This window comes from Zonotrichia albicollis, chromosome 8 (assembly GCF_047830755.1).
Source record: "Zonotrichia albicollis isolate bZonAlb1 chromosome 8, bZonAlb1.hap1, whole genome shotgun sequence".
NCBI lineage: Eukaryota > Metazoa > Chordata > Aves > Passeriformes > Passerellidae > Zonotrichia > Zonotrichia albicollis.
Window position 1 is genome coordinate 24,438,709 of NC_133826.1, and position 27,819 is coordinate 24,466,527.

At 43.6% G+C, this 27,819-nt stretch overlaps 1 long non-coding RNA gene across 2 annotated transcripts; it reads left to right on the forward strand.

Moving 5' to 3' along the window:
* The first annotated feature begins 228 nt into the window (after window positions 1-228).
* Window positions 229-27,819, forward strand: LOC141729865 (uncharacterized). Of its 2 annotated transcripts, none has more exons than XR_012581425.1 (4): window positions 229-1,712; window positions 1,854-1,954; window positions 14,766-14,854; window positions 20,142-27,819. It is a non-coding gene; the product is annotated as an uncharacterized LOC141729865 (long non-coding RNA). The 2 variants fall into 2 exon arrangements; XR_012581426.1 differs by having other exon boundaries at window positions 21,332-27,819.

Genomic DNA, 27,819 nt, shown 5'->3' on the forward strand with positions numbered 1-27,819 from the left:
CAGCGCAGGCCGTGCCCGGCGGGAGCAGCAGCGCCCCTGTCGGCTGTGCCCGGAACTGCAGCACAGGGACATTGCCTGCAGAGCGGGAAGAGACTTCTTTGGGGTTCCTGCTTTACCCTTGATTTCTTCTCTTTCTTGTTGTTGTTTGTTTGACTCGTTGTGCATGTACATTCTACTAAAGAACTGTTATTCCTTTTTCCATATCTTTGCCTGAAAGCCCCTTAATTCCAAAGTTATGATAATTCAGAGAGAGGGAGGTCGTGTTCTCCATTCCAAGGGAGGTCCCCACCTTCCTTGGCAGACCAAACCAAAACAGTGACCTAGTAACAAATTAGGAGATCTTTTGAGATCATGCAAAAGGATTTTATTACCCCAGTGGTCATAATAAAGCCTTTTAGCAGAAATGGAAGGAGGCGACCTAAGTCAGAGCTGTCCCAGGGTCCCTGAGCTCCATGTCTCTCAAGGTTACATCTGCAGTGTTAATAAAATCACAGGATCAGAGAGTGCTCTGAGCTGTGAAGACCCTAAAGATCATCACATTCCAGCCCTCTGTCATGGGCAGGGACACCTTCCCCCAGAGAGGTGTATGTTTCCTGCACAGGGTAAATGAGTCCCATTTTCCATATTTTAGGGTATTATTTTCTTGAGGTGGATACCTGGAGATGTACTTTTGGGAGATCTTGGCTATTTAGTGCATCCTCTCATGACAATGTGTATCTCTTTGTCTTAGAAGAGAACTGAAACCAGGGTTCACCCTGTGTTGGTTTTGTGCTTGCAGTTGGTTTTGTGCTTGTACTTTCCTTCTCAGGGAGTGTTGGGGAGATGTTTACCACAGCTGTGGAGTTAAAACACAACCCATCTTTGGATACAAAGCCAGTGACCTGGAGCATTACTGTACTCTTGAAAATGAATCTGCAGGCTCTGAGGACTGGTTCTGTAGTACTGATTGTCCTCCTTGTATTACATGTACATGCTCTCAAACAGCATCTGCCTCTGGTGTTGGAGCTCCAAATCAATCTCTGATCTCTTTGAGGGGTGAAGTGCACCTGGAGGGTTGTGGAATTGTACTAGTGTTGGTGTAAGCCAGGGATTAAAGCACTGGCAGGAGTAAGGCTGTAATTCTTAAAGCTGCAATGGCCAGACTATTATTTTTCCCTGAGGATAATCTGAAAGAAAATAACTGTTTATGCTGGCTTTGGAATGTTTCAGTCCAGTCCCAAACCACTGACCTCCTAAAAACAAAATATGTCAACACTTCCCTGAAAAAGGCCATTCTCCAGGCATCTGCTAATACCAGCCAGTTTGCCTGAATGTGCACAAATAATAAACAAAAAGAGCCACAGGTCTGGTTGAATCACAGAGCAATTAGGAACCTTGAATGAAGGCTTGCAGATGCTACCTTTGCAATTTATGGTTTGCACATTCCTGTTCCTGCACTTCATAAGGACTAAATGAGAGGATGAGGGCTGTCAGCATATCCTGCTGGCAATAATATTCAAATATCCTTACTTTTAAGAGCTCTATTTTGAGTAACTGTTTAAATAGTGAAAGAGAGGAATTTCATGCCTTCTTGTTGAATCAGCAAAGCCTTGAAATCTCCTGTTGCTTTTCTCTTCAGTTATTTATAGCTTGGGTAGTCTCCTCCCCAGCACTTCACTCCTGGATCCTGTAAATCCAGCTAAGAATCATGCAAGACAGAAGAATTCATGATGGTATGAATTATGAAAGCTCTTGAACTCAAAGATTTAGACTTGCATTGCCTGTGTCACTTTGTTGCTTCCTCTGGCTCCTGTAGCCTCAGTTCTCTCTCCAGCCTGACCCAAGAGGTTTCCTCTTTCCCTTCATCCTTTCAGGTGTGCTCCTGCTGCTCTGTCCTGCTGCAGCTCCTGGCAGCTTCTCCTGCAAGCCTCCTTGTTTAGAGAAACAAACAGCCATGGATTCTGCTCTGCCCTAGGTAAGTGGGCAGAGAGAATATTAGTTGGAGTATTTAAATGTTAGTTGCAGTATTGACAGCTTCAACATATTGGAAAGGAATAGATGTGCAAATGGAGAGGTGCCCTCTGAACTGTGCTTGCTCTTAATCCTGGTGCTATGGAACTGAGGATATTTGCTGTCCATGGCATGTGGTGGCTGCCAGAGTGCTGAGGAAGGGCTCAGATTGGTTGCCTTCCTCCTGAAGGCTGCAGGAGATGTCAAACCAAAGAAAATGGAACATAACACAGTCCTCAGAACTGTATGGCTTTTGTCTCCCCGCAGAAACCATCACTGGGAAAGCACTCCATGGTTTAAGGCAGCAGCAGGATTGCTGTGCCCTTGCTGGGTTATTTTGCTGCTGCAGTGGAAGGAAAGGAGTGGAGTGTGTAGGGCAGGATCTGCCTCTGTTTTCATAACTATTCCTGGCAGCTGGAATTGCAGTCCAGGTCTAAGCATTTCCTTTTGGTTTTCCATACCACCTCCCTCTTCCCACCTCAGGGTGGAAAAGGAGGCATTCCTCAGCCACTGAATACCAAAGTCCAGTTTTCTATTAAGCTTCTGTGGTGGAATAAAAGCTTCCAGGAAGGAAGCACAAAGAACCCCCATGAGGAACTGAGGCAAATCTGGCAGTATGGCTCCAAGGCTTGGAGGGATGGGCATTACACAGAGCTCTGCTCCTGGAGATCAGGAGTCAGCACTTCAGTTTGGGCTGGATTTGCATGTGCAAATTATTCACTAGCACTTTATTTTGCAGATTCTCACATGGTACTTCTAACAAAACACAGAGCAGCTCCTCTGTGGGTGTAGGAGCTTTGTTTGTGTCTCTCTGATCTCTTGGTACATACCTGCAAATAGAGGTTTAGTTCCAGATTTTGTGTTTCCTTGGCTACTCACAGCACTGTTCCCTAACCCAGTGTTTCACATGCTTTCAGGGTGATACAGCAATAGGCAAATATTTTACCTTAATCTACTAAACTACTAATTTAGAAGTAGAAAAACACCAGCTTCTGGGGTTTAGTCACTGCAATTTTCCATCTGTTGTCAATGGTAATTGCAGGGCACAGAACGCTTGATTGGCAGGGGCAAAAAAGCTGCTCATTCCATTTCTTATTTATCAGAAATTAAAAGCCAGCTTGCCTTAGTGTATGACATTTGTGAAGGCACAACTCTGGGGCAGCACCAAGCTCTGAGTCCCCCAGCTGGCACAGAGCCCTCTCAAGGAGCTCTGGTGATGCAGCTGATGGAATCCTCGCCTTGCAATAGCTGTGCCCCAAACTAGCTGTGCAGCTATTCACATACTCCTACAGATGGGTCTTTTTTCTTGTTTTAAAATGCAAATACATCTCCATTTAAACAGGACAGAGCCCAAGTGTTTCTCCAGAACTTGGAAACCCCGGGACTTGGAAACCCCAGTACTTCCCAGTCTGGGAAACAATATTTACTGAATTAGAAACTGTGGGTTTAAGGATGAGATGGCTGGTACCTAACTTAGGTACTAAAGATTGTTAATTTGATTTAGGAAGGGAAACAGCTCTTCACAGAGTGCACCAGGAACTTGTACAACACCCCAGTTCTGCTCCTTTGCAAGTGAGCTGCATTATTCATATTTCTTACAGTGTTACATCAAATGTGTTGGGATAAGCCCTGCTGTATTTGTCTCACAGAAGGTATTCCTAAGGGAGCAGGGAAAGGAAAGGGGCATTTCCCTGTGCACAGTGTGTGCCCAGGGCTGTGTCTGAGGGAAAGGGGCATTTCCCAAGTATTTTTACCTTGGAAGTGCTGTGTACATCTCTCATATTGCACTTCCCACTCTGCACTGCACTAAACATTTCTCTCATATGGCTGACACATAGCTTAACAAATCATTCTGTGGTATCTGGGGAAAAGCAGGTCAGTGGAATTGCAGAGATTGAGGATCATTTCCATAATCTTCATTAATCCTTTCCTTTGAAGTAAAAATATTCCAAATGGCAGTAAATGTCCTTACAGGATTTTGGCACCAGCAGCCAGCCTTGGGTGTCTTTGCAGTCATTGCTGCATAGGAATAGATAGAGGTGAATAATCTGGAGCAGTGGGTTATAGTTCCACAGGGACAACAAATAAGAAAGCAAAACAATGTGTTTCATGAGAGCCTGTCAGGACCCTCTTGGGAATTTTCTGTAAATAGTGCCTTATTTCTCTCAATCATCTCTACAAAAATACAAAATCCAGTAGGGCTGGTGTATAAAATCCTGACTAGTGAGAATTATAAATGCTGATGATAAATACAGATGCTCTGAGGGCTGGAGCTCCTCTGCTCTGATGCCAGCCTGGGAGAGTTGGGGGTGTTCACCTGGAGAAGAGAAGGCTCTGGGGAGACCTCAGAGCTCTTCCAGTGCCTAAAGGAGCTCCAAGAGAGCTGGAGAGGGACTTAGGATGAGAGATGGAGGGACAGGATGAGGGGGAATGGCTTCCCACTGCCAGAGGGCAGGGTCAGATGGGACCTTGGGAAGGAATCCCTGTGAGGGTGGGCAGGCCCCGGCACAGGGTGCCCAGAGAAGCTGTGGCTGCCCCTGGATCCCTGGCAGTGCCCAAGGCCGGGTTGGACAGGGCTTGGAGCAACCTGGGACAGTGGAAGATGTCCCTGCCCAGGCAGGGATGGAACAAGATGGGCTTTCAGGTCTCTTCCAACCCAAGCCTGTCTGGGATTCTATAATAAATGCTGTTTCTTTCTAGGAATGGGCATAATCAGTAATTAGGATCATTTAGGGTCTGTGGGATGAGAGGTGCTGTGTTGTGATGGACAGTTGTGCATGTTTTGAATAACTGTGAGAACCCCAGCAGGAGGAAAGGGAGCACCAGCCCTTTGGCCATTGCTGTCTGTGTTCATGATTTAGCTGCAGCTGCCTGCCAGGAAAAGCAAGCAGGGTGTGAAGGGAGGGTCAGTATCCTCTGGGACACCAATTACTGCAACTGGTGATTGATAGCCGAAGGGTTGGTCAGCCAGGCCCTTCTGGAGGTGTGATGAGGCAATTCTCCTCATGGCTTTTTGCTCCTTAAAGACAGTAACTGGCAAGAGGTGCTCCAGACTGAGCAGTTTTGATTCAGATTGGACAATTTACACCTGCAAACAATACCTGGGAGATGCAAAAGGCCTGCAAAAGGCCAGGGAACAAGGGGGAATGAGTTCATGTGTTGCTGTGTCTGTGGGTGATTGTGCATCAGGGGTAGGAGCTGCTGCTGGGGAGCTGGAAGGGAAGAGCAGCTACTCAGACACCCTGTGAATCCCTTGCTAACAGAGTCAGCCTGAGGGACACTGGAGTTTGTGCCTGTCCAGACTTTTGCCCACTAAAGATAATACCCATGTGTGTGGAAATTGGCTGTTGGGACTCAATGGATTTTTTCCCTTTTCTTTAAGAATCTGGAGACAGTGAATTTTCATGCTGTTATTGCAAATCATAATTAATAATTAATTGGGGGTTGGTCCCCTTTTCACCCAGACCATCCTAAGAGTCTATGAACTAGTCCATTTGTGTGTAACCACAACTGAATTCTCAGGCTGCCTGCAGAAATCCTTGAGCCAGGTGTGTTTACCAACCAGCTCTGAAAATACCTGTCCTTTTTATTCTCCTGAGTAATTTAATCAAACTGACAGGGTTTTTCCAATGCAGCCTGACAGGTCTTTTAAAGCACTATGCTGAGCAGATTTCACAATGAAGATGTTATGAAACAAATAGAGAAAGATCAGGTAAATGCAAAGCCTCCTTTCTTTTGCTGATTAATATTGTTGAGATTTAGGACTCATGTTTAGTTCCTTTGCAGGAACGCTCAAGCAATAATTTAAATTAACTAAAACCACTAACATGTGATTTTAACATGTATTAGTCAAACTGTATTAAACCTTTGGGTGGTTAATTGTAATCAGAATTAATCTGGCCCTAATTTGATAGAGCTGACTTAATTTCCAAGGTCAAATTAAAGTTACTAGACTCCTGAATTTCTATGAGGAGGTGCTCAAAATGTTTTCTCCCATCTTGAAGATCCTGCTTTTCTAGGACAGTGAATAATTACTGCTATTCTTACTCTGAAAATATTTATAGTCTCTCATGCTGGTTTTGGCCAGGGCAGAGTTAATTTTCTTCCCAGTGGCTGGTATGGGGCTGTGCTTTGGACAAGTCTGATTTATTTCTCCTGGGCCACTTGGCAATGTCTGCAGCATCCCTTGGCTCCCAGCTTCCTCCCAACGTGATTTAATTAACGCTGCTGCACTTGGCTTCCGCCAAACAGCCTTATCAGGGCTGGCCTCAAGGTGCAGGATGCGCCCAAGGTACTGCTGACGGGTGAACCTCACAGCTTCCACATTCCCAAAGAGTTTGGATAATCATCACAAGGGCTGGATGTTTATCTGAAACATATTCAAGCCATTCCAGCCCTCTTGGGTCTGCAGGTTTAGGTTAGAAATCTTTGACGTAAGACTTGTGGTATTTCCTGCTCCTGACAGAGCCAGATATGCTCAAGTGTCCCTTTGAGGTGACATTTGTCTCCTGTTTTCACTGCTGCTCTGGGGTTATCAGGGCAGCCATTCTTGGATTTGGGTGCAGGAAGAGACTTAAACATGTTCTTGGTCTCAAGTATAAAGCACAACAACAAAGCCTAGAAAATGGGCTTTAAAGGGATGAGAGGGACAATGGGAAAATTTGTAAGAGACAGGGAGGGATTGTGGCAGCAGGGGTGCAGGGGCTGTTGTGGGAGGAGAGACATCTGCAGATCATGGGCCTTTGACTGCTTTGTGGGACAAAAGGAAAGTTGATTGTGAAAGATAAGATAAATGAAAAGATTAATTAAGAACATAAATGAACAGGAGAAAGTGCCATCATGTTCAATTTAAGGTTACAATAAGCTTTGCCAATACAGAAGGAATACAAATAATGTATACAAAGGAGTGTAAATGATAAAAAAATCAATCCAGCTGTGTTGGAGATCAGGAGGGAAGAAATCCCAACTTACAGCACAAAACATAGGAGCTCTAGGGTTATTGCCCTCTTTTTGTCTCAAAGAGCCTGTCACTTAATCAGGCCTCAGTATTTAGGCTTGAGGGCACTGGGAATATGTTTTGTGCAATTTCTGAAATCACAGACCTACAGCTTAGGGCAGGATTTATGTAGGAATCACCTTAGGATCAAAGTACTGAGGAGCCACAAGGTCAGGCATGTCTAATTATCCCCCAGGATTTAGGAAGCACCTTGGGTGAGGACATTCAGGAATTCCTAGTGCAACCATCCTCCCTGAGGCTTGGGGAAAGAAAGATGCAGTTGTAGGGCAAAATATTAATCTCAGCCCAACTGACAACAACAAGGAAAGACATTTCCCTTGTAAATCTAATAAAAATGTTTAAAACCAAGCTAACTATTGAAGAAGCAGATGAAATTTGCCTTTGAACTAAAACAGCTTTCATGTAAATGCAACTTAAGTCTTCTGTGTGATAAAGTAAATAACTTTTAACCAAATACATATTATTTTAATCTAGTCCTTGAAGTTAAAAAGTTAACTTTCTCTGTGATTTCCCCATTTGTGACAGCCCCTGGCTGTATTTTTACTGTCGTAGCAGCTTCTGGCAGACTGCATGTCTCTCACATTCACTACAAAGTAAACAGGATTTTTTTTCCAAGGGCAGCTGGCTGGGCTCCAGTGGAAGAATTCAAGTTATTCATAAGTTCTGGTAGGCTCATTTCTGCTTAATATGGTCTGTTTTTATTGTAGATTTTATGAAGAAAAAGAAAAAAAAGCTGTGATTTTTTTAAATCCCCTGGGATTGTTTTCTTCAAATGTGTGGGAAATGGCCTCCACCCCAAGCCCCAGCACAGAGTTATGTTGCTGTTTGTCCCGATAATGTTCACCTTTTCTCACCTGAGGCCCTAGAGGCTGCCAGGAGGTTCCTAAGATGCAGACAGCACATGCTGTGCTATTTGGAGGACAGAATTGCTGCTGCAGACAGAGCCCCATCAGTGTTGTGTGAAGGGCTGCAGAGTGCGGCCAGCGTGGGCCACCCTGCACACCCTCCATCCCAGCAACAGGCAGGGCAGCAGCAAGGGCCTTCCTTCTGCCTGGGTAACCCTGGCAGGAAAGGCAGAAAAGGCCTTTAGGGGTTCAGGCAGCTTCAATACTGAGGAGACACAGCAGGGCCACGTGAATTTTGCTCAGTGCCCATCCACAGAACTGGGCTTTCCCTGCTCTTGCCTGGCCTGGTCTCTGGGTTTCCTTTGTGGTTCTTTCAGCTGGAGCAGGGACCTGTAGGAGTACATAGGATCACTCCTGTCTAAGGAGAGAGCTGGGAGCCTGTGCCAGCAGGGGAAAAGCTGGGAAGCTGGAGGTGAGGCTGTCAAAAGGACAAAAGGATATGAATTGTCCAAGCATAAGCTGGAAACTGCATGGAGGCTTCCAAGCAGTAATGAGGTTCTTAGAAGATTTCCTGGGAGGAGGAGGGAACTTGATGCATTAAGAAAGGGATTATATCATAATGATACAGAAACACTGATTGTGCCAACTGGAAAGAGAATTTGATGAACAGGGAGGTCCATTTCCAGCTTAATTTCCTCTTAATTTCCTTCCATAGTTGCAGGAGCACAGCTATGGAAGCAGAGTGTAACTGAGGACGAGCAGAGCTTCATTGACTCTGTGAAATGGGTGGGTTGTTAAGCCAAGTGAAAGTGTTATCATGCCTCTAACCTCCATCCTGGATAAATCAGCTGTTGTAATTGGAAACAGCACCACACTCAATGTGGTTTGCATGTTAATGTGTGAAAATTCACGGCAATTAAACCAAGTAACAAATTGAATATTTTACTTTAAATTTGATAATGTTTCTGTAATACCTTTTAATTCAACATTTCAGGCTGCTTTACCATCCAAACTGTCTTAAATATTGCAGAGCTCAGAATATAAATTGTATTTTTTCTGGGGAGTGCAGAAAAGAGGGTGATTTCTCCCAGGTCAGTCCAGGACAGCTGTGTAAGGATGAGCCACAGAACCTTGTGACACTGCATTTTTAGGTGAGAGACACCCTATGGAAGTTGCATGCAGGGAATGAAGGACATTGGATGTGGCATGTGGCTGGTGAGGGCCTGCTGGGGAGCCTCTTGGGATGTTTGTGGCTCATCAGCTGGGCAGAAAATGGTTTTCTTTATCTGCCCTGTGGTTAGAGTCAAGCAGACAGGTTAACTCAGCCCGATTTGTTCCAATCCCTCTCTCCCCAGTCTTTGTTTTTCCTTTGGCTGTTCCGTGCCCGCCTTTTGTTTCCACTCTGCTCAGAGAGGACACTTTAATTTCACATGAAAGAGCAGATTGATGTGTGGTGCCAGGGATTTACCCAGCATTGCTGGCATACTCAGCCCTACATTTTGGCTGCCTGTATGTATTTGGAAATTAGAGTATTAAAAAAAAAGGAGAGACTACTCCTCATAAAGCTGAGCTTTATGTGGCTGTTCTACATGTTCAGAGCACTGTCTAGACATCATCTAAATCATCTTGTGATCTTTCCAGGGAATGGAAATGTAAACAGAGTTATCTCTTTCCCTCACACTGAAGTAAACTGCTCAAGGCCAGCAGTGGGAAAGGCTGCCCTTCCCTTCCCATTGCCTTCCTTCTGAAATCCTGGGTATAATTCCCTCTCTTTGGGTTTGGGGATGGATGAGAAAGGAAGTGATGCTTGGGGAGAGGCAGGAGGCAGCAGCTCAGAGATGAGAGTTGCCTGTGGGTCTGTGTATGAGATTGAACATTTTAATGCAGATCAAACTCTGCTAATTCATGCCAAGCAAGCCTCATTTTGATGCCTGCCTTAATCAGGAAGTGAGTTTGTAAGGAAATCCCTTTCCCTTTCCCTGGAAGAGTTGAGGACATGAGTAGATGTGGCATTTCATGATATGGTTTAGTGGGCACTGTGGGATTTGAAGGATGGACTTGATGGTCCTGGGGAGTCCTTTCCAACCTCTGTGATTCTGTAAAACCAAGGCATTATTTTCCAATACTACTGCAGCTGCTGTATCCCACAGAACTGAGAGGATTCCTCCTACCAGCAGGCTTTGAGAAGGCTGTACTTATTGACTTTTCCTGTTTGCCCCTCAGTTTAACATCTGTGTGTGGAAATGTATTGTACCTGGAGTGCAGAATTTGTCCATGAGGAGGGTCCTGAGCCTGCCTTGGAAGTCACACTGCATTTCTGCCCCTAGGGCACTGACTAATCAGCTCCTGCACCAGGGAACAGTGGAAATCCTGCCTTTGGCACCATGATTTTTGTGCCAGAAAGCTTTATCCAAAGGTGGTCACAGGTCAGGCAATTTTTTTTATTCCTCTCCTTCACTTTACAAAGAACAGCAGGTCGGCAGAACTACTCCTACATGAAGATGTTCCTTTTATAATACTCTTAAAAACAAAATTATTTTTGAGGCAGGATATACCAAAGATGTTTTAATTATGAATGGAGTAGATTTCTTTCCTTCTTGTTAAAATGGAGATTTCTGATACTTTGTCTTGGTAAAAGCCATTTCAAATAAATTCAGTAATGGGTCACAATGTGGTAAGTGTGTGCCACCTGCTGAGAGCACAACTCAAGTAGCTTGGCTAGTAGAAATGCATTTTTCAACCTATGCATTTGATGCAGAATCAGCTGTTGAGTTCCCCTAGGTATGAATTTTCAGGTGAATTTGGCCTGGAGGTCCTGAAGCAGTTGGCTGGGAAGCTCACCAAGCATTCCAGACAGCCCCACTGTCATGGGCTGCTTTTGGCCCTTTCCCTTTTGTGTGCCCCAGCCAGGACTCTTTGCTGATCCTGGCTTGTCTGTAAGCCTTAGGAGGTGTTGGTTCAGTGCTATGGTTTCTCCATGGTGCTCTCTGAAAGGTTTGTACAGGTTTTTTTCATTTTCTTTTGGCTTATTTGCCTTTATCTCTTTCAGAGCAGTTCACTTTTTCCCTCCTACTAAAGCTGACCTACTAGTCCAATACAAGATATATTTAAGCCTTCTTACTGCTTGGATAGAGGCCATTTCATTTTTCTTTGAGAAAGATTAAAAATTAATTTTAATTATTCAAAAAGTCACTGGATTGACTCTCTTTAAAGCTACACCACTCTCCCTTTCTCTGCTTCTCTTCTTCCCCCCATGATTTTCTTCTCAAAGCACAATAGATTCCTTTCCTTGTTCTGGGTGTTCTCATCCTCCTGTAAAATTCACTAATGAATCCTCTGTGTAACTATTAGCCTGGTCTTTCAAGCAATAAATGGGAACAGAAAAAACTGACAAAGCCGGAGTTCAGGGTTCTGTATTTCATATGAAAATGAAATAGCATCCTCTTTAGCAAGGCTTTTCTGCAGCTGCTTTGCCATTCCTTTAGGTGTTGCCTTGAGCTCTTCAAAACCCCAGCCTTGCATTACGCTGTTGGCAGAGGCGGCTTTCTCCAGAGAGAGGAGAAATGTAATAAAAAATGAAGTAATGGCTCATTTTTAACCATTAAACTATCTCAAAACCTTAGTGGATGCTGATGGTCTGGTCATTTGGGCAGGGAAATTTCCAGCTCTTCTGCTGCCTTGTGTCTCTCCCCTTCACAGCACCCAGGGTAAATATATAGCCCACTCATGAGAATTTTAAACTGTAAGATTTGATGAAGTAATCCTTTCCTTACCAGATGGGTAATCTAACAGGGTCCTGTTATACAGATGGCACACTGCTGTCATAGCTACAGAATTTCTAGTTACAGCAAGAATTAAAGTAAGATTTTTAAAAGGTGGGTCCTTCCAAAAACCTCCAAAAGAGGCTCACACTCATCACACTGGCCATTCTCTCAAGACCTGGCACTTGTTCAGTTTCTTCTTTCTTGATCAATTTTATAACAAAACAATAACCATGGAACCCACTTTTCCTTTAGGAAGTTTTTTAAAAAGAAATTACTTATTTTCATCCCTAGAAAGCACATTTTTCCTGTGTGAGGTAGGGGAAGTGGAGTTCCTCCTAAATAAAAACATCATCGGTGTGTTTGATGTTTTGGTGTAAATGTTTGAGAAGGGGAGGCCCTCCAGTGCCTGAGGGGAACCTACAGGAACATGGTGAGGGACTTTGGACAAGGGACTGGAGGGACAGGACAAGGGGAATGGCCATGGGCTGCCAGAGGCAGGGCTAGGTGGGATATTGGAAGGGAATTCTTCCCTCCCTTCTCTGGCACAGGTTGCCCAGAGAAGCTGTGGCTGCCCAGAGCTTGTTGAATCCAGTCACTGTGGGCCTCCAACAATTATCCAAAGCAAATTACTAACATTTCATGTGGCCTTGAATTGCGTTAGAGTTTGCAATGACACAAAATGACACAACTCAAAACCCCCCTTGAGAGCAGCATAAACACACTTGCAGAGTTTCTCAGTGTGATCTTCCCCAAAAGATAAACACAATAGAAGACAGTGGTGTTTGTTTTCCAACAGTTTTTGCACAGTTGTTGAATATTTCATTCCCTTTTTCCCTGGGTATGCCATGAGGGAGCAGTTCCCAGAGAGAGTTGAGTTCCTGTTTGGCCTCTGTTTCATTAATATTTGTGTACACAAACACACTGACACACCAGACAATGCTCTCCCTGCAGAGCACTCACACACATCCCTGCTGCCAGAGCATTGTTTTCTACATGGCAGGAAACTATTCCAGAAGTTACTTTGCAGTTATCTGGCAAGAAGTGAAGAGTTATAGATTCCTCTGCTTCCAGCCTCATCCTTAGGTGGAGTCAGGGAGATATTTCTGCCCTGCTTAATTGGACAAATTCATCACTGGGCATGGGGATGGGGGGTTGGACTCTGGTGCCAGGTTCCCCTCTGGCTTCCTCCCAGTGGTGGAAGGACAGCTTTCCATGGGCCGGTAAACGGAATTAAAGGTCCTACCTTTTAGCAGGAGCTCTGGAGTCATTAAAGCAGGGCAAAGAAATGTCACTAAATTTTGAGTCCATCTCCCTAGAAGACTAAGCTAAATTATTCAAATATCATCAAACCTCAGGCAAAATGACTCCAACAGAAGAGGGAGTCTGATAGGAAGGAGAGGCACAAACAGAAAGTGGAGAGAGGAAATTTCTCTGTTAATCCCCAAAAATTTTGTGCTCAGTGTTTCTTTTCTCACATTTTAATGATTTGGCACAAGTGGGGAGAAAAAAAAAAAAGTGAGGCATGTTGATGCTCACAGAAAGCAAGTCTGTGTCCTCTCTATATACAGAGCTCATGATAGAGATATGAATGAGAAATTTATCTCTTTCTGGAATGCAAAGGATTTAGTGGACTTTGGTAACTTTCCCAGTTCTTTCTCTTCCTTAATACTCATAATGCAGCTTTGAATATAGACATGCAGATAATCTGTATTAGCTGCTGGTGATGGGTTCTTTGTTTTCAAAATAATTTGAATTTCATTGAGCTTCTCTTTGTTTGATCAATAACTATTTGCTACTTCACAACATTTTCTGATGTGCAACGTTTTTCAGTGGACAGAAAACGCTTTCCTGCTGGAAAGAGATAGCAAGGAAGTTTTGACCTTAGCAGTTTGAGTGTGTAGGCAGGCTGGGAAGGGAACATCCCCAGGGATGGTTTGGGGAAACATTCTGCCTGCAGATGAGCAGAGATGGCAGGAACACTTCTAATGAAACAAAGCAGGAGCAAAGCTGCTCCACTACTGGAAGAACATCAACATTTCCTGAAGAGCTGCAGGACTCTCTGTGCCCTGGGAGGGTTTGCTCCTATCCCCCTTCCTGCCCTCCACAGCCACAGCCATCCCAAAGTTGAGGCAGGTGCCTGTAAAAGAGGAGGAGTGGGCTGAGGAGAAGGGAATTGGGTGCACAGGTTCTGTTCTAACAATGAACTGCAAATTGTGACTCCTGCAAGCTCTTTGGCTGCATTTTTTATTCAGTATCTTCATGAAAAAAAAAATAGATCCCTCAATGAAAAACATTCCATCATAGATGAAAGTTCTGAAAAGAGAGAGACAATGGAGACTGTTTCAATGTAAAAGTATCATCTGAAAGCTGGGAAACAATAAATTAAATGACCAGTGCACCTTAATCTGAGCCAATTAACAAACCTATCTTCTACTTAATGAAGTGCCTATTGTACATTATTATTTTCATTATTATTTTCAGCGTTTGAAAGGTAAACAATTAGCCTGAATGGTTCTGTTTTCTTTTCCTCTGCATTACTTGTTACTTTGCTTACAAGCGTGGGAGTATACCTGTGAGTTTGTATTCCTGGGTAGTCATATGGAGATTGCTTGCTGGCATCACTAATGGACAGTGATAGAACAGGCCTGTGTTTCCTTTAGCCAATATTTTAAGTGGTTGATTTTTTTTTTGTCTTTTAATTCACAATCTTTCATTTTCACTTCACTCACAAAGTGTGACTCAACCTTTGTATTCACTGACCTTCATTGAAGGTCAGTGAATACAAAGCTGACTTATAAGGATAAATATTTTGTATTGGAAAACACTTAAAACTAGATAAACACAAGGCATAAATCCAGACTAGTTTCTGTAAGGAGCTGAGTAACTGCTTCATTCATATCTTCTTATCAGAATATTCAGCATTACAGAAAGGTTTGTGTCTCTAAATGACACAAGAGATTTTCTCTCAATATTTCTAATACTATAATAGTAGGGCAACACTTTAAATATTAAATTGAAGTCTCAAAACTGCTCTTCATCAGCATATTTGTATTGACTAAAAAAATGGACATTCCAGCCTTTGACTTACCTGCTCAGGAAATCAAAGGCAGTGAGAGGAAATGAACTTTCTCTATTGCCCTCTGCTGCAAGTGCCTTCAGGAGGAGCTGGAAGGACTGTCTCTGAGATGTGGCTGCATTTGGATCCCATGATTTATCAGTTGGAAGTACACAGGAAACAAGTAAGTTATGAATATGTTACAACTATTTTAAAATTGCTTTTTTGCATTTTTTTCTTTTCTGTTGGCCTGGCTTTTTTGGAAGCATATGAATGCTCTCAAGGTAGGAGGTCTTTACAATCTGGACTCTTTTTTATTTATCAAAGTTTTTATTGTTATGTGATCAATTAAATCTGAGATGTGGAGCCAGTTATAAAACATAAAGAGTTTGCTCAGCCATTGCCAGGGGGGTTAAATAGAAGCAGATGGTAGTGGGGGTTAGGAGGAACAGTAGGTTATTCCCAAAAGAATGGGGGGCATGGAGATTGGCTTTATGGATGTAACGACTCTGAAGAAGTCACAGCAGGATTTCTGGGGATTGTAGCATAAATAATAATCTCTTGTGCATTACACATACCATATATTTCATAGCCTTTGGAGGAGTTGTCTATTTTGTTTGCCAATTTGTCAACCACTTATATTGAAAGAGATTATTCCTCCTGAAGGAGACTTTCTGTGTTTAATCAGATGATGGCACAAAAATCTTTAGTTCTTTCCAGCATTTGGGAAAAAATACTATTTCCCACTACATTTATATACTTAATTCTTGAGTCTGCATTAGATCCATGGCCTGTTATTTCCTATATATAGCCTATTTATAATCCCAGTTAGAGATATTACAGCTGTTTCAATGCCAAAGCAAAAAAAAAAAAAATCAAACACAAGAGTATTAAATCTAATTTTCTGCCCTTCATGTAAGACAAAAATACAATGTTATTCAAGCTAAGGCAAAAATGTGGGGGAAGTTTAAACCATCCAGGCTGGCTCAGCTGTTTCTAATTTAACCAATAACCTTCTGAAATTCCTCAGAACTGTAGGTTTTGCCATTTTAAATGGGGAAAACACCAATGGTTTGGAGGTCTGCCATATATTTGAAATGTTTGAAAGGATAAGCAGGTGACCCAGAATGTTTGTGGGCTGTTTGCTCAGTGTCAGTTCTGGTAAGAGTCCCAGGGCAAGGGAGGGCAGAGCATCAGCGAAGCACTACAGGCTAAAGATGGAGCTGATGCAGTCAGGGGGTTTTGTGGAGCTCAGGCTTTGGTAATGGCTTTGAGATGAAGCAGGGCAGGTCTAAACTGGCTATTAGGAAACAGTTCTTGGCTGGTGAGGATAGTGGGACACTGGCACAGGGTGCCCAGAGAAACTGTGGCTGCCCCATCCCTGGAAGTGTCCAAAGCAAGGTTGGACAGGCTCAGGACAAGCTGGGCTAGTGGAAGGTGGCAGGGGATGGCACTGGATGGGCTTTAAGATCCCTTCCAACCCAAACTATTTTGTCATTCTATGCCTTCAAAAGCAAAGCTTTCAGTCCTAAGACATTAATCCCTGGCTAAGAATCTCTGTCACAAAAGTGTAAATGTGTCCAGCCACACAGCTGTGTTTGTGAGCACAGGGCGCTGTTCTGCCCTGCCCGTGCCACGGCTCTGGCACTGCCCCTGACGGAGGGCACTGCCCCTGACCGGGGGCATTATCCCTGACCAGGGGCATTGACTGTGACCGGAGGGCACTGACCCTGACCGGGGACACTGACCCGGCCCTGTGGGTCACGGTGTCCCCGCTGTGCCACCCCCCGTGTGCTGTGTACTCCCCGGGGAGCCGGGCCGTGTCCCTCTCACACCGCCAGGCGAGCCCGGGGCTCTTCGGGCAGGTAAAAAGGGATTTTTGGGGTAATTGCTGTAATTACACTAAGCGTTGTAAAGGCCTCCACCTCGTGGCTGTGCTGTGCAAGGAGCCGGCAGCACCAGGCACGGCTGGAATTTAACTTACCGGTCATGCTAGGCGCTTCGCACGTTTTGCTTACTTCCCTAATGAGCCTTTTGGGAATTCTAAAACCGTGTGAGAGGAACGTGAGGGATGGTGTTAAAGCAGCGGTGTCCTGGGCTGTCCTTTGACCCGGTCACAGAGCCACAGAATATCCTGAGTGAGAAGGGACGCACAGGGATCATGGAGTCTGACCCCTGCCCTGCCCAGACACCCCAACAGTCCCACCCTGTGCATCCCTGGGAGCTTTGTCCAAACCGTCCTGGAGCTCTGGCAGCCTTGGGGCTGTGCCCATTCCCTGGGGAGCCTGGGCAGTGCCAGCACCCTCTGGGGAAGAACCTTTCCTGATATTCAGCCTGACCCTGCCCTGGCACAGCTCCAGCTGTTCCCTGGGTCCTGTCCCTGGGCACAGAGAACAGAGATTGGAGCTGTCCTTTGGGAAGAGCTGCAGCCAGCCCCTGGTGTGCCCTGCCCTCAGTATCCTCCAGCTGAACAAGCTGAACAGTAGCTTCTTGTATGCCCCCTCCAGACCCTTCACCATCTTCATGTCCCTCCTCTGGATTTTTCTCAAGGAAGTTGACAAGATTAAGAGGAGGGTGCTGTATTCCTTTGCATGTTGAGCGCACTTTGTTTAACCTCTAGCGGACCCTCAGCAGACTCGAGAGATGCCATTCTGGCCTGGCCATGCCCAGGTGCTGTGTGATCCTGTCTCTGTACCCCATAAGACACCCCATAATGCAGATCAGGACTGCATCAGGCTGTGGGACAGGTGGCTTTGTGGTCGGGCAAGGGGTAAAGCAGCTGAGATACCTCAGATGGCAGCAAAGAGCTCAGATACGGGCTGGTTTTGTAAATGGCTGTTGGCTGAAAGGAGACACTGAAAACTGCTTGTAGAAACCTTTTGACTAGATATGGCTGGCCAAGTTTAGAAGTTTTAGAATATAATAGAGTATTGCAGTTGGAATGGACCACAAGAATCATCAACCCAACTGCCTGAGCACTTCAGCGCCCACCAGAAATTACAGCGTGTTGTTAAGGGCATTGCCCAAATGTCTCAAACACTGACAAGCCTGGGGCATGCACCACTTTTTTGGGAAGCCTGTTCCAATGTTTGACTACCTGCTCAGTACAGAAATGCTTCCTAATATCCAGTCTTAAGTGCCCCTGGCACAGCTTTGAACCATTCCCACCCATCTTGACCTTGGATCCCATGGAGAAGAGCTCAGCACCTCTCTCTGCGCATTCCCTCCTCAGGCTGCTCCTCAACCGCCTTCTCTTCAAGCTAGAAAAGCCCAGAGCTGCCTCTCCCAGGACCTGCCTTCAGCCCTGTCATTCTCCTTTGAATGCATCCAAAGACCTCCACATCCTTCCCCAGTTTTAGGGCCAGCCCTGCACATGGAGCTCCGGGTGAGCCTAGCAGGACCATGCTGTTTCTGGATCAGGGCTGTGTGTGATGCCCCCAGAATGGGATTTTCCCTCTGCTCCCTTCTCCCCAGTACTTCAGTGAGATTCTGGCACCTCATGTGATAGAGAGAGAGCAGGCTGAGGCAGAGGGTGGTTGAATTCCCACTTCCTTTCCCAGCCCTGCTCAGCCCAACCTTCTGAGGCAGTGATGTTGGTCCCAAAGGTGCTGTTCCCAGGAGGACAAACACAATGGTGCTGCACTAGGCTACCCCTTGTAAGCAGAACTTGCCTTTTCTTTCTCACATCCTCCATCTTTGGCCCCTGCCCCCAAGGAAATATGAGCTGCTTCTCCAGGACTGCACACAGCTGTGGTTTAAACAATGCTGTTTGATCCTGAAGGTTGGTATTCCACAGAGATCAGAGATTTCTATTTGATCGTGAGAGCTGGGGTTCTGCTGAGGTTTGTACTAATCCTCATTTCCCACTTAATAAGGTCTTTGAATATATTCTGAAAAGAGAGTTTTGTTTAAAAAGTAAAATAAAATTGATCTTTGAAAGTCCCAAGCTACCCATGTCACATGAATATTCTCCACTTGTATGCTTCTTCCTGCTGTCTAAAAGAAAAACCACAAGCTTCATCAAGACACTAAGTGGATTTAAGTAGATGAAATCCAAACAGATCCTCTTTTTTTGCCAGGTTAGTTTTAAAAGAATGTGACAAATCTAAATACTGTAATTACTAATGATAATTGAAAATAAACCGTGGACCACTTCTTGATTTTATCCATCCTTCAGCAGGTCAAAGTATTTGTTTCAAAATTACCTTTCTGCCAAATCCAGTGAGAATGTAAACAACTTAGATATTGAACTAATTTTCTTTTTTTGTACAGATAACTATTTTTTCTTCCCAATTTCTTTCTCAATTCACTGACAAAATCGCCCTAGTCTGAAGACAGTCAAAGCCCATTCTTAACCCACTATTCCCATTTCAGTGCTCAGGAGAAGAATTCCCAGTGGTTTAATAACTGAGTTGTGCCTTTGGGTTTATGCACACGCTCCTTTGTTCTGGCCCAGGAGCTCCAGGAAATGTCTCTGCCCAAGATAGCAAATCTAATCTCTGCCTTTGTTACCATGGCCTGCCACTGGGAGATAAGCTTTCATTGAAAGCAAAGCTGTCACTGTGCTATGGGAGCAATATTTGGTGCAGCAGCTTCTGCTTGATTAATAAAAATGAATAATTTAGAGAGTCAGTAATCATTACAGCTGTGTCACTTTGAAATCAGAATAGAGGGTAACAGGTGATTCTGAGCCCAAAAGGGTAACCAGGGGAGGTGGGATGGGGCCCTGGGCAAACTGATCCAGTAAGTGGCATCCCTGCCACAACAGGGAGAAGAAATAGATGGTCTTTAAGGTCCCTTCCAATCCAAACCATTCTGGAATACTATGAAATAACACAAATGCTTGTGAAGAGGGCAGTTGTTTTACCTGAGAGCTCTGTACATCCAAACTCCATTCAATATACAGAGAAACCAGCTCTAAGCACTAACCCAAAAGTTATAGTGGTATCACTGCAGTTTCTATCTGATGTCTTACCCTGAAAGCAAAATCTTACTGCATGCCTTTTTCTGAAGGCTGTCTTGGTAGTTAAATAGCCAAAAATAATACAGTCCCAGAATGGTTTGGGTTGGAAGGGACCTTACAGCCCATCCAGTCCCACCCCTGCCATGGGCAGGGACACCTTCCACTGTCCCAGATTGTCCACTGCCCCCATCCAGCCTGGCCTTGGACACTGCCAGGGATCCAGGGGCAGCCACAGCTGCTCTGGGCACCCTGTGCCAGGGCAGCCCATCCTCATAGGGAAGAGTTTCTTCTGAACACCCCATCTAAATCTACTCTCTTTCAGCTTAAAGCCATGTCCTCTTGTCCTGTCACTCCATGCCCTTGTAGAAAATCTTTCCCCAGCTTTCTTGCAGGTCCCTTCTACAGAACAATGGTGGCATCAGTGAGATAAAACTCCTATGCTTAAAACCAATTACCGAAACCTTAGAATATTTTATTTTACAAGATACTGTAAACCTTCTGCTTCCAGGTTTTTTTTTAATTGAAGACCCTCAAGAACAGTCCCTTGATGAGGCCATCTACAGTAGAGCTTCTGAAATACATTTAGGACACTGCCTACTAGTACTTATTTATCTGCAAAGAAGGTCCACCTTCTGCTTCTTTGGTTCCTGACCCTTTGCTGGGAAAGTCACACTGAGCATCATAGAGTGGCACTACCAGGAAAGGTTATTTGGATGCTGAATATTGCAGTTCAGCTGTGTGTCCTCTCTGTTTGTTCTGGTTTTGAGGAGTGGATTTAGAAGTACTTTAACCAGAAGAAAAAATACAACAATAAAAACTCTGTAACTGCAAGCAACAGGAACTAAATGACTGTAACAGGCATTCCAAGAAGTCTGCAGAAATGCTTTGATCACAAGAACATTCCCAAACCTTGCAATACTGGCACTGGTGTTATTAAGCAAGAATACATTTTATCTTGGCATTCAAGGAGTGTAACAGAAAAAATATGACGCATTACCTTCCTGTAAATTATTTTATTGTACACAAAGAAGTTTATATTTTAAGTTATTAAAGTGTGAGTATCTTAAAAATCTTCACAGCAGCTCAGGAAGGCTGGGAAAAGACAATATGTGTTTTTGAGATGTTCTGTGGCTGGCATACATGGAAAGGGCACTTCCCCTCACCTTCAGCTCATCTACAAGCCATAGAAAGGATAGATTTCTCTGTATTATACTGACTGGATTCTAAAACTCATGAAAATTAGTTTATTACTGTTGTTACATGTTAATTACTGGGCACAGACAGGGACAGAAGGGAGTCATGCAGGTCTTTGCCAGCAGACCTATGGGCTTCAGCAGCAGTCCTGCTAATCTAGGCCCTGCATTTTTGGAATCATTATACATGCCAATATACTTGGCACCCTAATCAGTGGATTCAGAAAATCTCCCAATGGAAATTAATACACAGGCAGGAGAAATGGGAAAGTTGATCAGGCTGCTTTAGTCTGGAGTGTGGCCTCTCATACTGAAGGAGCAGCTTATTCTGGGTCTGAACACATTGCCTGATTAAACAGGGATGGGCTGACCCAGAGATGGCTGGAAAGGAAGTGAAGGAGCCTGTTCACCTCTTCAGGCCAGGAATGTGTTATTGTTTGTATTTAACTGGAATCAACATTATTTCTGACACCTTTCAGCATAACAGACAATGTTTTTCTTTCAGACTCTCAGACCCAGGAGCCTGAAGGCAGGAGGTAAATCTACACAGGACTGGAGCATTGAAATAGTAATTTGTCTTTTTAAGCACAGCTGTGATAATTCCTTACAGGAGCTGTCCCTGTGCATAGGCCAGATGCTGCAGTTGCAGAAACAATTCATTTTCCCAGCTTATGTAATTTACTCATGATGTGAATTTACCAAGATTCACTGTGGTGCTTCAGAAAGGGTTTGGCATTGATTTACATGAAGTGAATCTGCTGCTCACTCTTTTGGAGCAGAGACAAACCACAGGCAGTGACCAGAGCATCACTTGATGCTCCACTGCGCTGGAGCAGAATGGGCTTGCTTGTCTCACATGCTGCTGTGGCTTGGCTCCAAACCAAATTTCTCTCTTGCAAGTCAGGCTTTGTAAGAGAAGTTCAGCCTGTCACAGGGCACTGGCAAAGCTCACTTAAGACTGAGGTATTAGAGTAGTGACAGGAACCACTGCTGTGCTCAGACTGGGACTGAGGGATTTGGTGACCACAGGGGAATGACCTCTGGTGCTTACAACTGGCCTTAGCCCCACATTGCTGCTGCACCAACCTCCTGAGGTCCATTCAAGACCTCATTTGACACCCACTGGAGCTGCAGACCAGCAGGTTGGCTTTGGTACATGTATCAGGTAAAGCTGAACAGCCTGCCAGGGCTGTGCAGACCAGCTGCAGCTATAGCTGTGGGTATTTGTGCAAACAATTAGATGTTCTCAAGTCTCAGAAAATGAGCTTGAAATCCTGGCAGCATAAACCTGTGGCTCCTGGTCTCCAGTTTGCAGAGCTGCAAGCCTGGCTGTTGCCAGCAGCACCAGGCTCAGAGCATCAGCACCTCAGCCAGCCCCATCTCAGAGCCCTCTCTGTGCTGGGTTCACTGTCTGTGACCAAAGAGCCACCAAATCGAAATTGTGTCGGTTTACCTGTGCTGACTCAGGAGCCTGATCCCAAGTCCTGCCGGGGGACATTGGATTGGATAGTAGGAAAAATTTGTAAAGAGTGGTGAAGCACTGTCACAGGCTGCCTAGGGCAGTGCTGGAGTCACCATTCCTGCAGATGTTCAAAAACTGAGCATCTGTGGCACTTCATGATATGCTTTGCTTGGCATGGTGGGATTTGGTCAAAAGTTGGACTTGATGGTCTTGGATGTCTTTTCCAATCTTCATGATTCTGTGACTCCTTCCATCTTTGATGCAGAGCTCCTGATACTGCTGATTCCTACTTTGGGCACCATTTGTCTCCCTGACTGTGCTTTGCAGAGAAGGGTACAGATGGTCTTGTCTGGGCCAGTGAGTGCTCTTGGAAATGCCTGAGTTCTTTCAGTGGAAAGCCAACAAAATCACCTCAGAGCAGACTTTTATCTGGAAAATTTCAAACCAGACCATGAATCTAACAAAACAATAAAGCTCTGAAAGCAGGTTTGGAATGGAAACTGCCAGGTAGGTAACCTGATGCCAAATGATGAATTAGCCATTTCTGTCTGTCGTGTGTGTGTGCATTAGCAACTATGTTTTATAAGAGGAAACCTTTTTTATCACCCTTTCCTATGAAAGGCTTTTTATTCTTATTATGAATAAAGGCTCAAGTCCACTCTTACTTAACTCATCCCTTTAATCCTAGAAAATGCTATGCCTGACAGAAGGCTCACATTTCACAGCAGAAAGAGAAACAGACAATAATGAAAGAATTTATATGCAAAACATTCCAAGTTTTAAGAATACCTCTGTTATGCCAAGAAGAGTGTGACTGTGGAGAATACAGTCCATATTGGTAGTAAAACTAGCTCTCCACTACCTAGAGGTCTTGGAAAGTTATCCCTGTTAACTACTGGGGAGGTGCTAACTTACAGTCTGGCAGGATTTTAAAGGATGCTTTGGTCTTTATGAGCTTAAATGTAAAAAATGAGACTGCAGACTAAGAAAAAATGACTCAAAAGTTATGAACTCATAAATTGGGTGAACTTGGTTTCTTCAAATGCTGGGAAAACACATATCACATGCCTGAAGATATTTAGTGCTCTGTGGCTGAAGAAATCTAAAGCAGGATTTTTAATAATGTGAGAAAAACTTAAATTAGCCAGGTTGACACATACACAAAAATATAATATTGAGATTGGAACTGTGAGCTAACACTTTCATGCCAATGAGGATAGGTGGGGAGAGAAGTGCCAAGCAATTTTCATCAGTCTCAGCCTGTACAGACAGGTGCCTGGAACCTGGACTTAGGTTTGGTTTAAAACAAAATACTTTTCTGACAGGCTTAAAAGGAGCAAAACTACAACTCTGGAGAACTGAATATTTATTTTCTTCTTTACTATGCAAATGGCACAAGCACCAAACTCATTCCCATTCCTGGTAGGGTTCAAGGCCAGGCTGGACAGGGCTTGGAGCAACCTGGGCTAGTGGAAGGTGTCCCTGCCCATGGCAGGGGGTGAAATGGAATGGGCTTTAAGGTCTCTTTCAACCCAAACCTTTCTAGGATTCTATGGTTTGTCGTTCCATGAAGTAGTTTTATTTCATTATTTATGATCAAGGATGCCTGGATCTCTTTCACTTCAACTTTATCAGAACACACCCAGAGAACAGCTCTATCTAATTTCTGTCATGGGGTGTTGATTTGATGCTGAACCCTAACTCACTCCTCCTGAGAAGTTAAAACTAGAAGAGTTCATTCCAAGGCATGAGGTGCAGTAATTAAGCTCATCTGTCAACTGCATTCCAGAGGATAGCTCCAACTATGAGAGGAATGGGATGCTTTGTGATTTTATCTATGGTTTGAGTGTCTTTCATTGATTCCAAAACAAGTTTTTGTCTGTAGAGCCAAAATGGCAAAGCAGCTGCCCTTTGTAACAGGATTATGATACTTGAAGTAATTTCCTCTTCTTTCAGAACCTATTCTGGGTGTCAGCCAGGAAATATTGCTGCTTGCCTGACAGATAAGGGATTGCAGAGCTATGCTCTGCACTAATTCTGTTAGCACTGCCTCAAACATCTAACCTCAGTTCCCTCTGCAGTGTTTAGGACTTGCTTTAGTAATAAAAAAGTAAGTCCTATACACTGAGAATAGTCCTATAATTGAGAATAGTTCTGCATATCCAAAGTTGCTGTTACATGTTATAGACTGTCATGTGATGGAACTTTTGTAGATTTTTCTGAATATCAAAGTTCATTTTAAGTAATTCAGAACTATTAAGGAGACAACAGAAAGGTATTGAATTTACATTTTCTCTGGTCAAATTATGAAAAAAAATATCTATCATTGGACCAGTTATGAAAAAAATATACTCCAAGTAAATACACCTTTTCCCCAATATAAAAAGTACTCTTGGTTTTTGAATTCTCCTATCACTAGAATCTCTCTGTGCAACTTAATTTACTTTCCAGAAAACCTTCCTATAAAAAAGACTTATGTAGATATTAAGTACAAAACTTTTGGGCATAGGGAGGATCTGTGTGTGTCTGTGGTGTTTGCTGCTATTTTAAGGTTGCTTTCAAGCTCACGTGTGAAAAGTAATTTCATCTTATATTCTCTAAGTTTATTTTTAATAAGGCTAAAAATCCATCCTTTCTCTAATCCCTTCCCATAACATTTCGTTGTGATGTACCAGCAGAGGGAGATCATGTTCTTGTTCTTCCTCCTGCTTTCCTAACACAGCCTAGTTGCCTAATTGTAAATGTATTGATAACCCTGACATGGCTAATACACTATGTTGAAATTCTCCAAAATACAATCCTTGCCAAGGAAAAAAATTTAGAACACCTTTAAAAATTATTTTTCAAAAAATTCCTATATGCAACAGGCAATTACTCCAGTGGTGAAAGCAGTAACTGTGTAGTAGTTTTATCTGTTTTCATAGAATCATGGAATTGTTTAGGGTGGAAAAGCCATCCAAGACCATTGAGTCCAGCCATCCCCACTGCCCCAAGTGCCACATCCTCACATTATTTGAACACCTCCAGGGATGGAGACTCCACCAGTGCTCTGGGCAATCTGTTCCAATGCCTGAACACTCTTTCCATGAAGAAATGTTCCCCAGAAACCTCCAATCTAAATCTCCCCTCTTGAGGCCATTTCCTCTCATCCTTGTTTTTTTTACATCTATACATCTAGTTCTCTATAAATATAATTTGATGTAAAGTTCATGTGTGCAATTTAATGCATATACATGGGGATTTCTGGAGAAATCAAATGGGAGGTCTCCATGGGCTGGAAAAGGAGGTCCAGGTGTTTAGGGTGGATGTGGACACCCATGGTCAGTGGTGATTCTGATGTTTTAGGGGCAATGAACCCCAGACTGCCTCATGCACTGTATTTAATACACAACTACAAGTAAGGTTTGTATGATGACATGGCTTTGGGTAAAAATAGTTTGGAATAATGGATAATTAGCATGAATTCCCTATGTGCAGAATAAAAAAAATTAATTACATGATGGAGCTGAACTTGAAAAATGATCTTTATTGCATGGTTCTTCTTTTGCTTTCAGTGTGTGAGAATGTTCCCAGTGTTTTAATAAAGAAATACATTACTTTTCTCATTAAATACTTAATATATTGAAATCTCCATCTGTCAGTTTATCTTCTCTTTTGTTTTTCCAAGTAAGCAGCAGAGCAGGTCCTAACTTGGTCCTGGTCTTGCTCCATAATTGTATTAATGAAGGCAGCAACTCTGCTTCTGAGCCATAAACAAAACTTTTGACCCCTGACTTCTATGTCATGATCACAGGATGGACTGTTTTATAAAACAAATGTTTTATAACCAAAAGCAAAGTGATTTCATCTTGCAGATGAGAGATGATTCAGTGCTACAGCGGGGTGAAATGGTCTTTTGGCTCAGGCACAGGGTTTGTTAAACAAACTACTCCAGTTGCTACAGCTACTTAGGCCTGTGTCTCACTCTTTTTCACTGGGATGCGAGAGTTTGAAATGTGTTGAACTGTGAATCAAACTGACATTTGTATTTCAGCAAATCTCTGTGGAACAGAAAGAAGATTCAAAATGGCAGAAGTGTCTCTGCAGGACTTCGAGATTCTTCACAATCTAGAGCACACAGCATGATACAATATCCCATTTTTACAACTTTTACATGAAAACCTGCCTGTCATCAGAAATGTTTGTAGGACACAGGGAATTGCTACCATTCACCTGTCTGCTTTGATTCTGCTGGAAAGCATTAATTGGCAAAGCCGTGAAATATTAGAGCAGACTGAGTTTAGAAAGGAAGCAGGAACCATAAAACACAGGAAGGCCACAATTCAGCCAGGCACTATAGGTGTGAACATTTCAAAACAGATTTCAGTTCCCAGCTCATCTCTTTATAGCTGTAGGGTAGGAGCAAGGAACATAGCCTGTAGCATAGTTTCAGATTCAAACCTTTTGGGAAAGTGGAGATCAGAAACTTGCAGTTCTTCAGCACCTGGATTATGTAATAAAAACATTCATTCCTACACAGAAGCTAGAATTCAAGGGTTAGTTTCCTTAACTAGAGCAGGTTGTTTCTAGTCATGTGGATTCTGGGAAAACTTAAAATGTAATACCTTTCTGAAGAGTCAGAAGGCAGAAGTAGAACCAAAGTTACATACATCCCATTTTTATATTAAATCACAGTTTTTATATTGTTGGCAAAGGTGAGGTACCTCACAGGAAGCTGTGAATCCTCTGTGACTGAAAGGTCTTGAGATTGTTCAGTACAGAGGCTCTCTGGTTCTGTCTGCAGCACAGCTTTTACCCTTCTCCAGTGAGATGCCTTGGTCACAGAGCAGAGAGATGAGTACTAAAAACACACTCTTCATGTGTGAGAGCAGCTGCACAGCTGAATCCACAGGGCACAGGCTGGAAAAGGGTCAGGGGTTATTTAGTCCCTTCAGAGTCTGAACACTCATCATATAATGGCATTCACATTTCAAAATCTCCCCCAGAAGCTGGGCAGGTCTTTTCATGGTCTCTGTAGATGAATTTGAAGATTATAACAATATAACCACAGATTAATCTATCAGCCCTTTCTCTTTTCTGCACCTTGCTTATCTTTCCTTGCAGATCTCTAGGCAGCAGCTCCAGTGAGCTTCATTACCTGCTTTCAGGCTCCTGACATACCTGCTAATTCCTGTTGTAGCATTCCTGTCCTGGGATGGCACTTTAACCCTGCCCTTGCCAAAAGCCGCATAGGTTCTGCCTGAATGCAAGAATTTGAGACAAAAAGGTTATTTTTAGTTTTAGAGCAGTGAATTTGCAGCTCTCATATACAGGACTAGAGTGTCTGCATACATAAAATACAAAGACAGGACTAAAGGTTGGCTAAGAAAATACAGTCTGTGAGCTGGAGAGATCTCACTCTACAATACACACACTTCTCACGGGGAGAGCCAAAGCCACCTACCCAAAACAAACAGCACCCATTCCCTTCTTTTCCACAATTAATCAAGTTCAAACAGAAAAAAAAAAAAGGAAAGGAGAGATGGGACTTT